The sequence below is a fragment of the Saimiri boliviensis genome, chromosome 1, assembly GCF_048565385.1.
Source record: "Saimiri boliviensis isolate mSaiBol1 chromosome 1, mSaiBol1.pri, whole genome shotgun sequence".
In the NCBI taxonomy this organism is placed as follows: Eukaryota; Metazoa; Chordata; class Mammalia; order Primates; family Cebidae; genus Saimiri; species Saimiri boliviensis.
The window spans coordinates 85,499,502-85,514,499 of record NC_133449.1 but is presented as its reverse complement, the minus strand read 5'-3'; the positions used below and the strand labels follow the sequence as shown (position 1 = coordinate 85,514,499).

The 14,998-nt window shown below is 35.9% G+C and overlaps 1 pseudogene; it reads left to right on the top strand.

Moving 5' to 3' along the window:
• Positions 1-3,228: 3,228 nt before the first annotated feature.
• On the top strand, positions 3,229-5,542 carry LOC101032794 (uncharacterized; annotated as a pseudogene).
• The last annotated feature ends 9,456 nt before the right edge of the window (positions 5,543-14,998 follow it).

Sequence of the window (14,998 nt, the reverse complement as noted above, 5' to 3'; positions counted from 1 at the left end):
TAAATATGCACCTTCCTCCAAATTGCAAAATCAACTCCTGTCATCACAGTATAAGAAGTTTCTTTTTCTTTTGAACAAAACCAATTAACTAATACAAATGTTCACTCCAGTTCCAGGCTAACTTAGAATAAGGTGTATGTGACAAATAGTACTTTCCATTTCTCTTGAGGACTAGTTATTATTTATCTTGAAAACATGTATGTAATAGGTTATATCTGCTTAGTTACCAAACGGTGAGGTTTCTGTTTTTGTCATCTTTATCAGGTTGCTGTGGTATGCATCACATTCTGGTTTAATACTTACTTAATAAGAAAACTATTTTTTTTCTCAAATACCATTGTGTAGAAGTTTTCTGTTTCCTGAGTGACAGAAGTTTTGTTTTTAATTATATTTTTCTAAGTACTATCAGGAGCTACTTAATATGGTACAAACTATAGTGCAAATATAGTTTGAGAAAGGAGATCATTTATCTCTATCTATCTAATTATATTATTAATGAAAAATATGTTTTGTACATTAGTATGTTGTTAAATGTCAGTATTTAATATAGTAGCATATATTGAGGTAAATATGTTAATATATTATGCATATAAGATTATATTTATAGGCATACCTTCTTTTAGTGTGCTTTGTTTCATTGCATTTGGCCAATAGTGAATTTTCTACAAATTGTGGCAACCCTGCATACAGAAAGTCTATCAGCAGTATTTTTCCGAAAGCATGTGCTCCCTTTATGTCTCTGTGTCGCATACTGATAATCCTTTCCATATTTCAAACTGTTTTATAATATTATACTGTTATGGTTATTTGCGATCAGTGACATTTGATGTTACAATTGTAATCGTTTTTGGAGACCCACAAATTATATCCACATAGGATGCCATATTTCATCAATGAATGTTGTGCATGTTCTGAATACTCCACCCATTGTGTACTCACCCATGTGTCTTCATCTTCATGGCCTCTCTGTTCTCTGAAATATAAAAATATTAAAATTAGGCCAATTAGTAATCTTACCATGGCCTCTAAGTGTTCAAGTGAAAGAAGAAATAGCATGTCTCTCACTTTACATTAAAAGCTAAAAATGATTAAGCTTAATGAAAATTGCATGTTGCAAACAGAGATAGGCTGAAAGCTAAGACTCTTGCATCAAACCAACAGCTAAGTTGTGAATGAAAAGAAAAAGTACTTGCAGGAAATTAAACGGTTACTTTGGCCGGTCCAAGTGTGGTGGTGTCTATAACTGATCACGACTCTGGTTACAAATGTCTTTGTTCTTTCTCCACTGTCACTGCTTCAGTTAACTAGTTTGAAAAAAGAAAAGTCCTATACCAGTGAAGACACAAATGATAAAGTGGTAAAACAGCCTTATTGCTGAGCTGGAGAAAGTTTTAGTGGTTGGGATAGAAAATCTAACCAGATATACCAGTTTCTTAAGCCAAGGCATAATCCAGAGCAAGGCCCTAACTCTGTTCAATTCAGCGAGGGCTGACTGAGGTGAGAAAGTTGCAAAAGAAAAGTTGAAAGCTAGTGGAGGCTAGATCATAGATTTAAGAACAGAAGCCACATCCATAATATAAAATTCAAGGTGAGGCAGCAATTGCAGATGTAGAAGATACAAAAAGTTATTTGGAAGAGCTAGCTAATGTTACTGATGAAGGTGGCCACAGTAAACAACAGGTTTTCAACACAGATGATGCAGCCTTCTATTGGAAGAAAATGCCATCCAGGACTTTTATAGCTAGAGGTAGTAAGTCAGTGCCTGGCTTCAAACCTTTAAGGACAAGCTGACTCTCTAATTAGCGGCTATATTAGTCTGTTTTCATGCCGCTAATAAAGATATGTTCTGTAATTGGGTAACTTACAAAGAAAAGAGGTTTAATTAATACACAGTTCCACCTGGCTGGGGAGGCCTCAGGAATTAAGGTGGAAGGTGAATGAGGAACAAAGTCACATCTTATATGGCAGCAGGCATGAGTGCTAGTGCAGAGGAACTCCCCTTTATAAAACCATCAGATCTTGTGAGACTTACTAATATGAGAATGCTGTTGGGGAAACTGCCCACCAACCCCCCAATTCAGTTATTTCCACCTGGCCCTTTATTTGACAAGCGGGAATTATTACAATTCGAGATGAGATTTGGGTGGGGACAGAGTCAAACCATATCAGGGCCAGTGCATTAATAGCTGGTGACTTCAAGTTAAGCCAATGCATACTTACCATTCTGAAAATCCTAATACCCTGAAGAATTATGCTAAACCTATTCTGCTTGTGCTCTGTAAATAAAACAACAAAGCATGAATGATAGCACCTCTTTACAGTGTGGTTTAATGAATATTTAAAGCCTACTGTTGAGACCTACTGCTCAGAAAAAAGATTCCTTTTAAAAAGTATTACACGTTGACAATGCATTTAGTCACTCAAGAGCTCTGATAAAGCAAAAAGATTAATGTTGTTTTCATTCCTGCAGACAAATAATCCATTCTGCAGTCCATGGATTAAGAAGTAATTTTGACTTTCAAGTCTTATTATTTAAGAAATAAACTTCATAAGACTATAGCTGCCATATATTTCTCTGATGAATCTGGGCATTCAATTGATAATTTTTTTGAAAGGATTTATCATTTTAGATGCCATTAAGAATATAACTGATATTATACAAGTGGTTAAAATATCATCATTAACAGCAATTTAGAAGAAGATTTCAACCCTCTTGGATGACTTTGAAGAGTGCAAGACATCAGTGGAGCAAATAACTGCCAATGTGGTAGAAATAGCAAGAGAACTAGAATTAGAAGTGGAGCCTAAAGATAGGACTGAATTCCTTCGATTTCATGATCAAAGTTGAAAAAAATGAGATTTTTTTTTTTTTTACAGATAAGACAAGAAATTAGGTTTCTTGAGAAGAAATCTCTTCCTGATAAAGATGCTGTTAACATTGTTGAAATGGCAACCAAATGTTTAGAATATCAGTTGCTGCTCAACTGATAAAGTAGTAGCAGGAGTTGAAATGACATATCTCAATTTTGGAAGTTCTGTATGTACTGTGAGTAAAATGCTATCAAACAGTATCACGTACTACAAGGAAATATTTTATGAAAGGAATAGTCGAAAATCCAGAAGCAGGTGTGTAGAGTGAAGGTCACACCGCTTCGTGATTGACTTCTAAACACTCTTGATACATGAGAAAGAAACCTGGAAGAGGAAGGGGAGAGCAAAGGAGTCAGGATGGCTCTTCCTTAGGGTCTGTTGACATTCGGGGGTATGGCCATAGAATTCTCTCAGGAGTGGAAATGCTTGAACCCTGCTCAGAGGACTTTATATAGGGACACAGTGTTGGAGAATTACAGAAACCTGGTATCCCTGGATCTCTCTTCTAAATGCATGAAGAAGTTCTTGCCAACAGGACAAGGCAGTACCGTAATGTTCCACACATGGACATTGGAAAAACATGAAAGTCATCATATTGGAGATTTTTGCTTTACGTAAATTAAGAAGAATATTCATGACTTTGAGTTTCAGTGGCAAGAAGATGACAGAAAGAGCCATGAAGCACCCATGACAAAAATTAAAAAGTTGACTGGTTGTACAGACCAATATGATCAAAGGCATGCTGGAAACAAGCCTATTAAATCCAACCTTAAGCAGCTTGGATTAAGTTTTCATTTCTATCTGCCTGAGCAGCACATATTTCAGACCAAAATGAAAACTGGTAATAAGGTGAGAAGCCTATCAATGATGCTTCCTCAGTTTCAGTATCCCAAATAATTTCTTGTAGGCCTGAAATGAATATTTCTAATAACTTTGGAAATAATTTACTCCATTCTTCCCTACTCACACAAAAACAGGAAATACACATGAGAGAAAAATCTTTTCAATGTAGTGAGTGTGACAAAGCCTTTAACTATAGCTCTGTCTTAAGGAAACATCAGATAATCTATTTAGGAGAGTAACAGTATAAATGTGATATATGTGGCAAGATATTTAATCAAAAGCTATACCTCGTATGCCATCATAGATGTCACACTGGTGAGAAACATTTCAAGTGTAATGAGTGAGGCAAGACTTTCAGTCAGAAATTATCCCTTACATGCTGTCTTGGACTTCATACTGGAGAGAAACCTTAAAAGTGTAATGAGTGTGGCAAGGCCTTGAGTCCAATATCATGCCTTGTAGTCCATCGTAGACTTCATACTGGAGAGAAAGCTTACAAGTGTAATGAGTGTGGCAAGACCTTCTGTCACAATTCAGCCCTTGTAATTCATAAGACAATTCATACTGGAGAGAAACCTTATAAGTGTAATGAGGGTGACAAGATTTTTAATCAAAAAGCACATCTTCCACATCATCATAGATTTCATACTGGAGAGAAACCTTACAAATGTGAAGAATGTGACAAAGTTTTCAGTCGCAAATCACACCTTGAAAGACATAGGAGAATTCGTACTGGAGAGAAGCCATACAAATGTAAGGTTGGTGGCGAGGCTTTCAGATGTGATTCATACCTGGCATGACATACCAGAATTCACACCAGAGAGAAACCTTACAAGAGTAATGAGTGTGGCAAGACCTTTCATCAGATGTCACATCTTGTATGCCATCATATACTTTGTACCAGTGAGAAACCTTACAAGTGTAATGAGTGTGGCAGGACCTTCAGTCAGATATCATCCTTTGTATTCCATTGTAGATGTCATACTGGAGAGAAACCTTACAGGTGTAACGAGTGTGGCAAGACCTTTGGTCAAAATTCAGCTCTTGTAATTCATAAGGCAATTCATGAGAGAAAATTTATAAGTGTAATGAATGTGGAAAATATTTTACTCAAAAATCAAACCTTGCATGTCATCATAGACTTCATACTAGAGAGAAACCTTGTAAGTGTAATGAATGTGGCAAGGTTTTTAATCAACAATGAAATCTTACACACCATCATAGACTTCATACTGGAAAGAAACCTTACAAATGTGAAGAATGTGGCAAAGCTTTCATTTTCAAATCACACCTTGAAAGACTTAGAAAAATTCATACTGGAGAGAAACCATAGAAATGTAAGGTTTGTGACAAGGGTTTCAGTTGTGATTCACACCTGGCACAACATACTAGAATTCACACTAGAGAGCAACCTTCCAAGTGTAATGAATGTGGCAAAGCCTTCAGTGGGCAGTCAACACTTATTCGCTATCAAGCAATCCATGGTATAGGGAAAGTTTACTAATGTAATGATTGTCACAGAGTCTTGAGTAATGCTACAACCATTGCAAATCATTGGAGAATCCATAATGAAGAGCGATCTTAAAAGTGGAATAAATGTGGCAAAATTTTCAAACATCATTCATACCTTGCAGTTTATCAGTGAACTCATGCTGGATAGAAACTTTACAAATGTGATGATTGTGGCAAAATCTTCAGTCAAGCTTCATCTTATGCAAAACATAGAAGAATTTATACAGGAGAGAAACTTCAAAAGTGTGATAGGAAAAGCCTTTACGTTTCACACCTCATTAGACATCAGAGAATCCATACTGGACAGAAATCTTAGAAATATCGTTAAGTGTGGCAAGGTCTGCAGCCAGAGGTCACTCCCTGCAGAACATCAGAAAAATCATTCTTGAAATATTTGTTCTAAATGCAGTGAGTATAGCAAACCATCAAGCATTGACAGTGGAGTCAATTCAGCTTCATCTTGAGATTTGAGTTGACTTAACATTGAGTTCAAGTATTGACACTAAAGTGTTTATGTTAAAATGATTGGGCTGGGTGTGGTGGCTTACTTTGGAATCTCAGCACTTTGGGAGGCCAGGCTGGGTAGATCACTTAGGTCAGGAGTTTGAGACCAGTCTGGCCAACAGACATAAGCCACTTTAGCCAGGCTTTAAAAAAAAAAAAAAAAAAAAAACTGATAGGAATTTTTACGAGTAGTGTGTTGAATCTAAATCACATTGGGTTATATAATCATTTAACAATATTTTCCAATTCAGCATGGGTTGTATCTCAATTGACATATGTTTATAATTATTTTGATCAGTGTTTATAAATTTCAGAGTATAAACTTCTCACCTTTTTACCTTTCTTCTTAAGTATTTCTTAGTTTAAGTTCTCTAGCAAATGAAATTGTGTTAATTTTCTTTTAAAATTGTTTATTATTGATGTATGGAAATCCAACAATTTTTGGTGCTGATACTGTATTCTGCAAATACACTGAATGTATTTATTAGTTCCAGTAGTATTTTGGTTGACTATATAATTTTCTATACAGAAGATGATGTCATCTACAAACAAATATAATTTTACTTCGTTCTTTCTGAAAAAAAAAATGAAAGGGTCAATAGATGCAGCAAACTTCATTGTTTTCTTATTTTAAGCAACTGCCACAACCACTCCATCTTTCATCAATCACAACTTTGATCAGTCAGCGTTCATCAACATCAAACCAAGACCTTCCAGCAGCAAAAATATTTTGACTCGCTGGAGACTCAGATAATCATTTATATATTTTACCAAGAAACTATTTTTTAATTAAGGTGTACATATATATATGTGTGTATGTGTGTGTGTGTACATATATATATGTGTATATATATACACATATATATTATATATAGTGTTTTTTAGACCTAACGTTTTTGCACACTTAACGGATTACAGTGTAAAACACATATAACTTTTATATGCACTGGGAAACCAACACATTTTTGTGATGTGTTTTGTTGCAATATTTACTTTACTGAGATGGTCTGCAACCAAACCCACTATATCTTCAAAGTATGCCTGTGTTACACGGAATGATAGAAGAGAAAGATAAGTGAGATCTTATTTCTCAAACGAATTTTCTGTTTTTTATCGCATGAAAAGGGATAATGTTTGTACTTAACTAACTGGATTCTTAAGCAAATTAAAGAAGATTATCTATGTAAAGTGTTAAACACAGTGAATTCTTACTTTACAGTCAGTGTATGGCCATGGTATGATTTGTATCAGGGAAAGGACATCAGTATTGCAAGGTTTGTAGAATCAGAAGGAACTCCATCTCTTCTTTATCTTTTGCCAGCTCTGGGGCTAGGAGGCAATTGTACAGTTTTACAAGGAATTCTTCAATTTTATGAGGAAGTATGAAAAGAGTTACTATTTAAGAATGAATACTATATTAGTTATATAGAAATAGTTCTGTGAATACTTGTCTTTATTTTTTAAATGTTTATATGCAAAGATGAAGAGAAAGAGGTAAGGAACATCAGACAAGAGGAAGAAAGAGAACCCCAAGACCAAAAATAAAAGCAACATACTGAGCAGGGTATTGAGAAGACTAGTGTCTCAGCAAATCATTTTATATTTGTAGGAGAAACATATTGTCTAAAGTCACAGAGTACAGCATCAGATGATCAGAGAATTTAAATACATGATTAACACTTCAGCGTAAATATATAGTTGGAAATGGGACATATCTCCTCTTCATTCTGAAAGTTGTGCATTGTTAATTGTTTTTTGAAGACTTCTGTCTGTTTTTCTACTAGACTTGCTTTCTGTTTTTATTGATTTATAAGACTTACAGAATAACTTTAATTCCTGGTATAGGAATTACAAATATATGTAATGAAAATATCTTCTCTCAATCTGCAGCTTGCTCTTTTAATATATTAATGGAATCTATGATGAACAAGATTTCCTTATGTTAACACTGTCCTCTCTATCGTTTTTTCTGTCATGGATAACATTTTTATGCATCCTATAGATGAAAGCTCTGCTCACTTTAAATTTAACAAGACCTTCTCTTATGCTCCCTTTTAAAAGGTTTATGGTTTATATTTTACATTTGAATGGAAAATCTAGTAAGAAATTATTTTTGCATATGATGTGAAGTAGTCCAGACAGCTATTTTTTTCTTTATGAATTTCTATTCAGCCCAGCACCATGTATTAAAAGTTTGTCCTTAATTTTACTTTTTAAAATTAAATCAAATGAATATACATGCATGAGTCTGTTTCTATAAGTTCTGTTCCAAGGCTTAATTCATTTAACCTTCTGTCAATAGTAAACTGTTTTCATTCCTAGTGTCCAATTACACATATTCTGCAGGCTGTGTCCTCACCCAATCTCACCTTGAATTGTAGCTTCCTTAATCCCCCATGTCATGGGAGGGACCCTATGGAAGGTAATTGAATCATGGGGGTGCTTACTTCCATGCAGTTCTTGTGATAGTGAGTGAGTTCTCACAAGAGGTAATGGTTTTATAATGGACTTTCTCCCTCTCACTCTGCACTTCTCCTTGCTGCCACCATGTGAAGAAGTACGTATTTTCTTCCCCTTCTACCATGATTGTAAGTTTTCTGAGGTATCCCCAATCATGCTAAACAGTCAGGTCAGTTACACCTCTTTTCTTTATAAATTATCCAGTCTCAGATATGTTTTCCTTAGCACTGTGAGAATGGACTAATACAGTAAATTGGTACTGGGAGTGGGGCCTGCTGTAAAGATACCCAAAAATGTGGAAATGACTTTAAGACTGGGTAACAGGCAGAAGGTAGAAAAGTTTGGAGGACTCACAAGAAGACAGGAAAATGTGGGAAAGTTTGAAACTTCCTAGAGGCTTGGATGGCTCAGAGGACAGGAAAATTTGGGAAAGTTTGGAACTTTGTAGATACTTGTTAAATGGCTTTGACCAAAATGCTGATAGTGATATGGACAGTAAAGTCCAGGCTAAGGGGGTCACAGATTGGAAATGAGGAACTTGTTGGGAACTGGAGCAAATGTGACTCTTTCTAATTGTATGCTTTATCAAAGAGACTGGCAGCATTTTGTCTCTGCCCTAGAGATCTGTGGCACTTTGAACATGAGATAGATGATTTAGGGTATCAGGTGGAAGAAATGTCTAAACAGCAGAGCATTGAAGGATTGACTTGGGTGCTCTTGAAGGCATTTAGTTTTATTCACAAAGAGATGATTTGGAATTGGAACTTACGTTTAGAAGGAAAGCAGAGCATAAATGTTTGGAAAATTTGTAGCCTGAGGATGTGATAGAAAAGGAAAACCCTTTTTCTGTGGAGAAATTCAAGTCTGCTGCAGAAATTTGCATAAGTAATGAGGAGCCAAATAATCACCAAGACAATGATGAAAAACATCTCCAGGACATATCAGAGGTCTTTGTGGCAGCCCCTCCCATCACAGACCCAGAGACCTAGGAGGAAATAATGGTTTTGTGGGCATAGCCCATGGCCTTGGTGTTTTGTGTCATCTCAAGACTTGGTGCCCTGACATCCTGCCATGGCTAAAAGGGACCAAGGTATAGCTAGGGCCATGGCACCAGAGGGTGCAAGCTCTAAGCCTTGGCAGCTTCCATGTGGTGTTGAGCCTGTGGGTGCACAGAAGTCAAGAATTGAGGATTGGGAACCTCTTCCTAGATTTCAAAGGATGTACAGAAATGCCTGGATGCCCAGGCGAAAGCCTGAGTAAGGGCAGGACCCTCATGAAGAACCTCTGCTAGGGTAGTGTGGAAACAAAATGCAGGGTTGGAGCCCCCACAGAGTTTCCACTAGGACACTGCCTAGTGGAGCTCTGAGAAGAGGGCCACTGTCCTCCAGACCCCAGAATGGTAGATTCACTGACTGCTGGCACAATGTACCTGAAAATGCTGCAGACACTCAATTCTAGCCTGTGATAGCAGCCAGGAAAAGGACTGTACCCTGAAAAGCCAGCCAGGCAGAGCTGCTGAAGTACATGGGAAACCACCTCTTACATCAGCATGACCTGGATGTGAGACATGGAGACAAAGGAGATCATTTCAGAGCTTTAAGACTGACTGCTCTGTTGGATTTTTGAATCGAGTGGGGCCTGTACCTCCTTTGTTTTGGCAAATTTCTCCCGTTTGAAATGGGTGTATTTACCTGATGCTTGTATTTCCATTGTATCTAGCAAGTAACTAACTTGCTTTTTCTTTTACACTCTCATAGGCAGAAATGACTTGCCTTGTCCCAGATGGGACTTTGGACTTGGACTTTTGGGTTAATGCTGGAATGAACTAAGACTTTGATGGACTATTTGAAAAGCATGATTGTGTTTTTCTGTGTGAGGATATGAGATTTAGGAGGAGCCAGGGGTAGAATGATGTGGTTTGGCTCTGTCCCCCGCCCATATCTCATCTTGAATTGTAGTCCTCATAATCCTCACATGTTGTGGGTGGGACCCAGCAGAAGGTAATTGAATCATGAGAGCATTTACCTCCTTTCTGTTCGTGTTATATTCAGTGAGTTCTGGTGAGATCTGATGGTTTTATAAGGGGCGTTTCCTGTTTCACTTGGCAGTTCTCTTCCTGACATAATGTGAAGAAGGATGTGTTTGCTTCCCCTTCCACCATCATTGTAAGTTTCTGAAGGCCTCTCCAGCCAGTCTGAACTGAGTTAATTAAACCTGTTTTCTTTATAAGTTACCCTGTCTCAGGTATGTCTTCATTAGCAGTGTGAGAATGGAATAATACAATAAGTTTTTTGGAATATTGATCTATATCTCTCAATTTACTAATCTATGTTGAGACTGCTGATGTCTAGAACATAAATGTGCTCAATTTCACTAACCATTGAATGATTGTTTCCTTGGTGGCTATCTAAATCAACAATCAACAATCCCACCAGCAGTACATGAGGGTTCACAATTGCACTCAGCCTCTCTAACATCAGATTTTCTGTTGTTTGCCATCTGATGGGCAAAACACCTGTCTCATTCTTTTAATTTGCATTTCTCTGCTTATTAAAAAAGAAAAATCCAAGAGCTTTATAACATATATTCCGGGTGTGAAAATTTCTTTTTATAATAAAAGCATATTATATAATTTACCTGTTTTCTAAATGGTTTCCTTCAATTTTCTCATTGATTTTCAAAAATTAATTGCCATAATCTAAATACCAATTCAAGTCATAGGTATAGGGAAAAATACGTTTTAATCTGAAGAAAGTATTTTAACATAATGACTGCTGAATTGTATAATGAATGTATTTAGTCTTCTGAGAAACTGCCAAACTCTTTGTTTTAAGTGGCTGTATGACTTTTCATCCTATCAGCAATGAATAGGAATTCCTGTTGCTCCACATTCTCACTAGAGTATAATGCTCTCACATTATTGTTTTAATTTACAATTTCTTGTTTATATATGATTTTGAGCATTTCTTAATATGCTTATTTTACATCTTATATCTTCTTTGTTTAAGTGTTTGTTTACATAATTTGCCCGTTTTTTTAATTGAGTTGTATGATTTCTTAAGTTTTTAGAAGTCTTTTATATTTGGGATGCAGGTTTCTTACTAGACAAATATTTTGAAAAATTGTCTTTTCATCGATAATTTGTCTTTTTATTTACCTAAAAGTGACTTCCAGAAGTTTGATCATGTTGAGTTTTATATTCACATCTCTGACTCATACTTAGTTAATTATTGTAACTTCAAATTTTAGCATGAGAGTATTCAATTGCTTCACGCCGTTAGTTGAAATGCTTGTCTTTTATCCTTTGTACCCTTTGCTCCTTTGTCAAAGATCAATTGACTGAATTTGTGTGACTCTGTTTCTAGACTCTCTTTTCTGTTCCACTGATCTAATAATATGTCTATTATTTTATAAATACCATGCTATCTTGATTACTGTAGCTTTATATTAAGTCTTAGAGTCAGGATCAGTCCTATACCTTTGTTGGTCTTCAATATTATTTTTGCTATTTTAGGTCTTTTGCTATTCCATGCAAACATCAGAATCAGTTTGTTGATCTCCACAAAATAACTTGGAGAGATTTTAATGGGTATTGCATTTAATCCATAAGTCACATTGGAATAACCTGGGAACCTAATAATACTGAGTTTTTCTATCCATGAACATAAAATATTAACCAATTTATTTATGTCTTCTTGATTTCTTTGATCAGAGTTTTATAGATTTTGTTATACAGATTCTGTACATATTTTGTGATATGTATGCCTAATTATTTTTTTGTTGATAATTTAAATATATTGTGTTTTTCATTTCATTTTACAGTTTTTCATTGCTAGTTTGTAAGAAAGCAATTTAAGTCTGTATATTAACTTTGTATCATGAAACCTTACTATAACCACTTACTAATTCCAGGAATGCTGCCATTTTTCTACATAGACAATAATGTCTTGTATGAAGAAGACAGCTTTTTGTCTTCCTTTCTAAAATGTATGCCTTTTATTTTCTTTTATGTTTTATTGCATTAGCTAAAACTTCCAGCGTGGTATTGAATAGGAGTCACGAGAGGGCACACACTTGCCTTGCTCCTGATAATAAATGGAAAGTGTGACTGCCCAGTATGTTCCTACTGCTTGCTGCACAGACAAAACCAGTTCATTGGCACCATAGTACTGCAGTAGACAGAGTTTAATTAATGCAGAGCTAGTCAAGTAGTAGCTTGCAGTAATCACTCTATGCTTATTTGTTAGTTCCAACATCTAATTCATCCTAGGTTTTGTCTTCATGGATTACAGTCTTTTGTGAATACTCATGTTTTTCTGCTTTACATCTGTGGAGAAATTTTGGATTGCATCCTTTACATTGTGTATAATGTCTTAGAAATTGAATGCTGAGATGTTTATGACCACCTGCAGAGGTTTGTCCTGCAGACCCTGACTCAATGTCAGATGAATAACTGCACTTACACAACATTACAGTGATTCAAGGAGCCTAGAGATGGTCGTTGGCTGCTTTCACAGGGCAACTGCAACTAATCAACCAAGACCCCCTGTAAATCCACACATTTATTCAGTAAAAGATTTCATAACAGAGGTTCTAAGTCAACATACTTGTGGATAATTAACATGGTTAAAAGAGTAGTTTTAGGAATGATGAAAGCTTTAGGTTCCAGGCCAAGAGTTAACACTATTAATGTGTGGTTCCCCTTTGATAACCCTCTGAGAGGACCATCCAGCACAAAGTTTACCTGAGTAAACAGAGGCATAGGGATGTGGGGTAAACAGAAACTGAAAAGGACTTTTATCATCCCTACGTTTTCCCTGACATAATGAACCAGCCACCTTGGCCTGTTCCAATAAAACCTTTCAGCCTTCCAATAGGTTTGAGAGCCTAATCTATATCTTTCCTTAATATTTCGCCAACTACCTCTAGTGAATCTCAACAGAATTCTGTTATGTTCTTGTAAAGAGTATTTTTTGTTTAACGGTGAGAAGGGCCTCAAAACAGTTTTGTGTGTTTTGATTTCTGTTCGTTTTTTCAAAGCTTACCTGAGCTACTCGGAGTCTTCTGCAGGCATTTATGGTTCAGGGATTAACCAGCAGTTTGAGCAAAATTATATCAAGAATTGAGGCTTCCCTTTTCTCACTCTCTTCTTTCTTGGATTTCACCACCTCTGTTTATAGTTACTGTTGCAATTGTTTCTACAACCAAGATCTTTTCATCAAACTAATAGATTTACTATTGAATTTTTTTCAGTATCAATTGGAAAAAGTTTGTTCCTTTTTACAGAACTTTTGTGGCAACAAAAGTTCTTCTTAGATTTTATAACATTGTATTATGCTAACATTCTAGGGGTAAACCATTTTGGAACTTAATAAATTTTAATACACTTTACATTTTTACTATTTTTAAATTTTATATTTTAATACAAATCCAAATTCTTTTGTTTTGTTTATTTGACACAGTCTCACTCTGTTGCCCAGGCTGGAGTACAGTGGGGCAATGTTAGCTGACTGCAAACTTTGCCTTCCAGGTTCAAGTGATTCTCATGCCTCAGCCTCTTAAATAGCTGGGACTACAAAGCCAATTTTGAATAAAGTTCTATGTATATATACATTAGGTTTGTTTCTCTGGAGAATCTGACTAATACAACTCTTTTCTGCATAATGTGTGAGAGAAAGGGATTATATGTTTTAAAGAGTTTGCAAAGACTAACCTAGAAAAACATCTCAACCTAGAATTATTTGAGAGGTTTGCATTTTATTATCATTCATTTTATTCTTTGACTATTACTCTATATAAATTTTAACATAATTAATATTTTCATTTGGTTATTTCTTTTGACTGCTTATTTCTCTTTCATATTGTGTTTGGGGTATTTCTAATGCTTAATTTCGATTTGGCAAGGGAAATCCTCCCAATTATTTACATCCTTTGTCCTATTCTTTTTTTTTTCTTTCTTCCTTTCCTGTTTTTAAAGAAAAATTGACATCTAAAATTTCCTAATTTTATCCTTTGAGTTAATAGTCTGTTGGGAATAACAGCTATATTAGCTGGGAATACATAACCCAGAAAAATGGTACCCTCCAGACTCTGAATTTTATATTCCAAGATGAATTCAGAAAGTGGGTATGAAAAATCTTCCTCAGTGTAGAGAAGCTCTTTTGTTACAATCTGAGCACACCAACTCAATCCATTTTCCTTGCTCAACACATTCTCAACCAGGAGACTTTTGTACTTCTCTGGGCATTACTCACAGCCAAGGAGTTCTCCTCTGAGTTTTAATTATTGGGACAACTGAGGACACGTGGAGTAAAGACAAGAAGGACAGCAATCACAAAGCCTGACCAGTCTGTTCTTACCTTTTTTTGTCCTTCATCATAGCCAATTTAGTAATCAATTTCTCCTCCCTTCTACTTTGCTTGTTATTCTTAAAACAACAAACAAACAATCAAAAAAACGTTATAAGTAATGGGACAGGTGAACAGTGATACCATTCGGCAATGTGGGGAAAAGTAAAAAGGAACAACAGTAATGCCCTTCTTCTTTCTGTCCTTGTGCCTCTCTGGCCCTCTTCTAATCTGATATCAGAACTTACCACCTTCTGCCTCTTTAGGGACTTGTCAGGGTTTCAGTGTTCTGAGATCTGTCAACTTATTTCTTGGTAGTGTGGCATCTTCCAGGTTAAGGTCTGGGGGGAAAAGCCAGCTTTCTGTGCTCATCTTATCAGGTGCCAGAGTCAGATTTTTTAAAATTCTTTTCATTCAAATGCCCCACTTCTTCCACTGAGGCAATTTAAAAATTAGATATA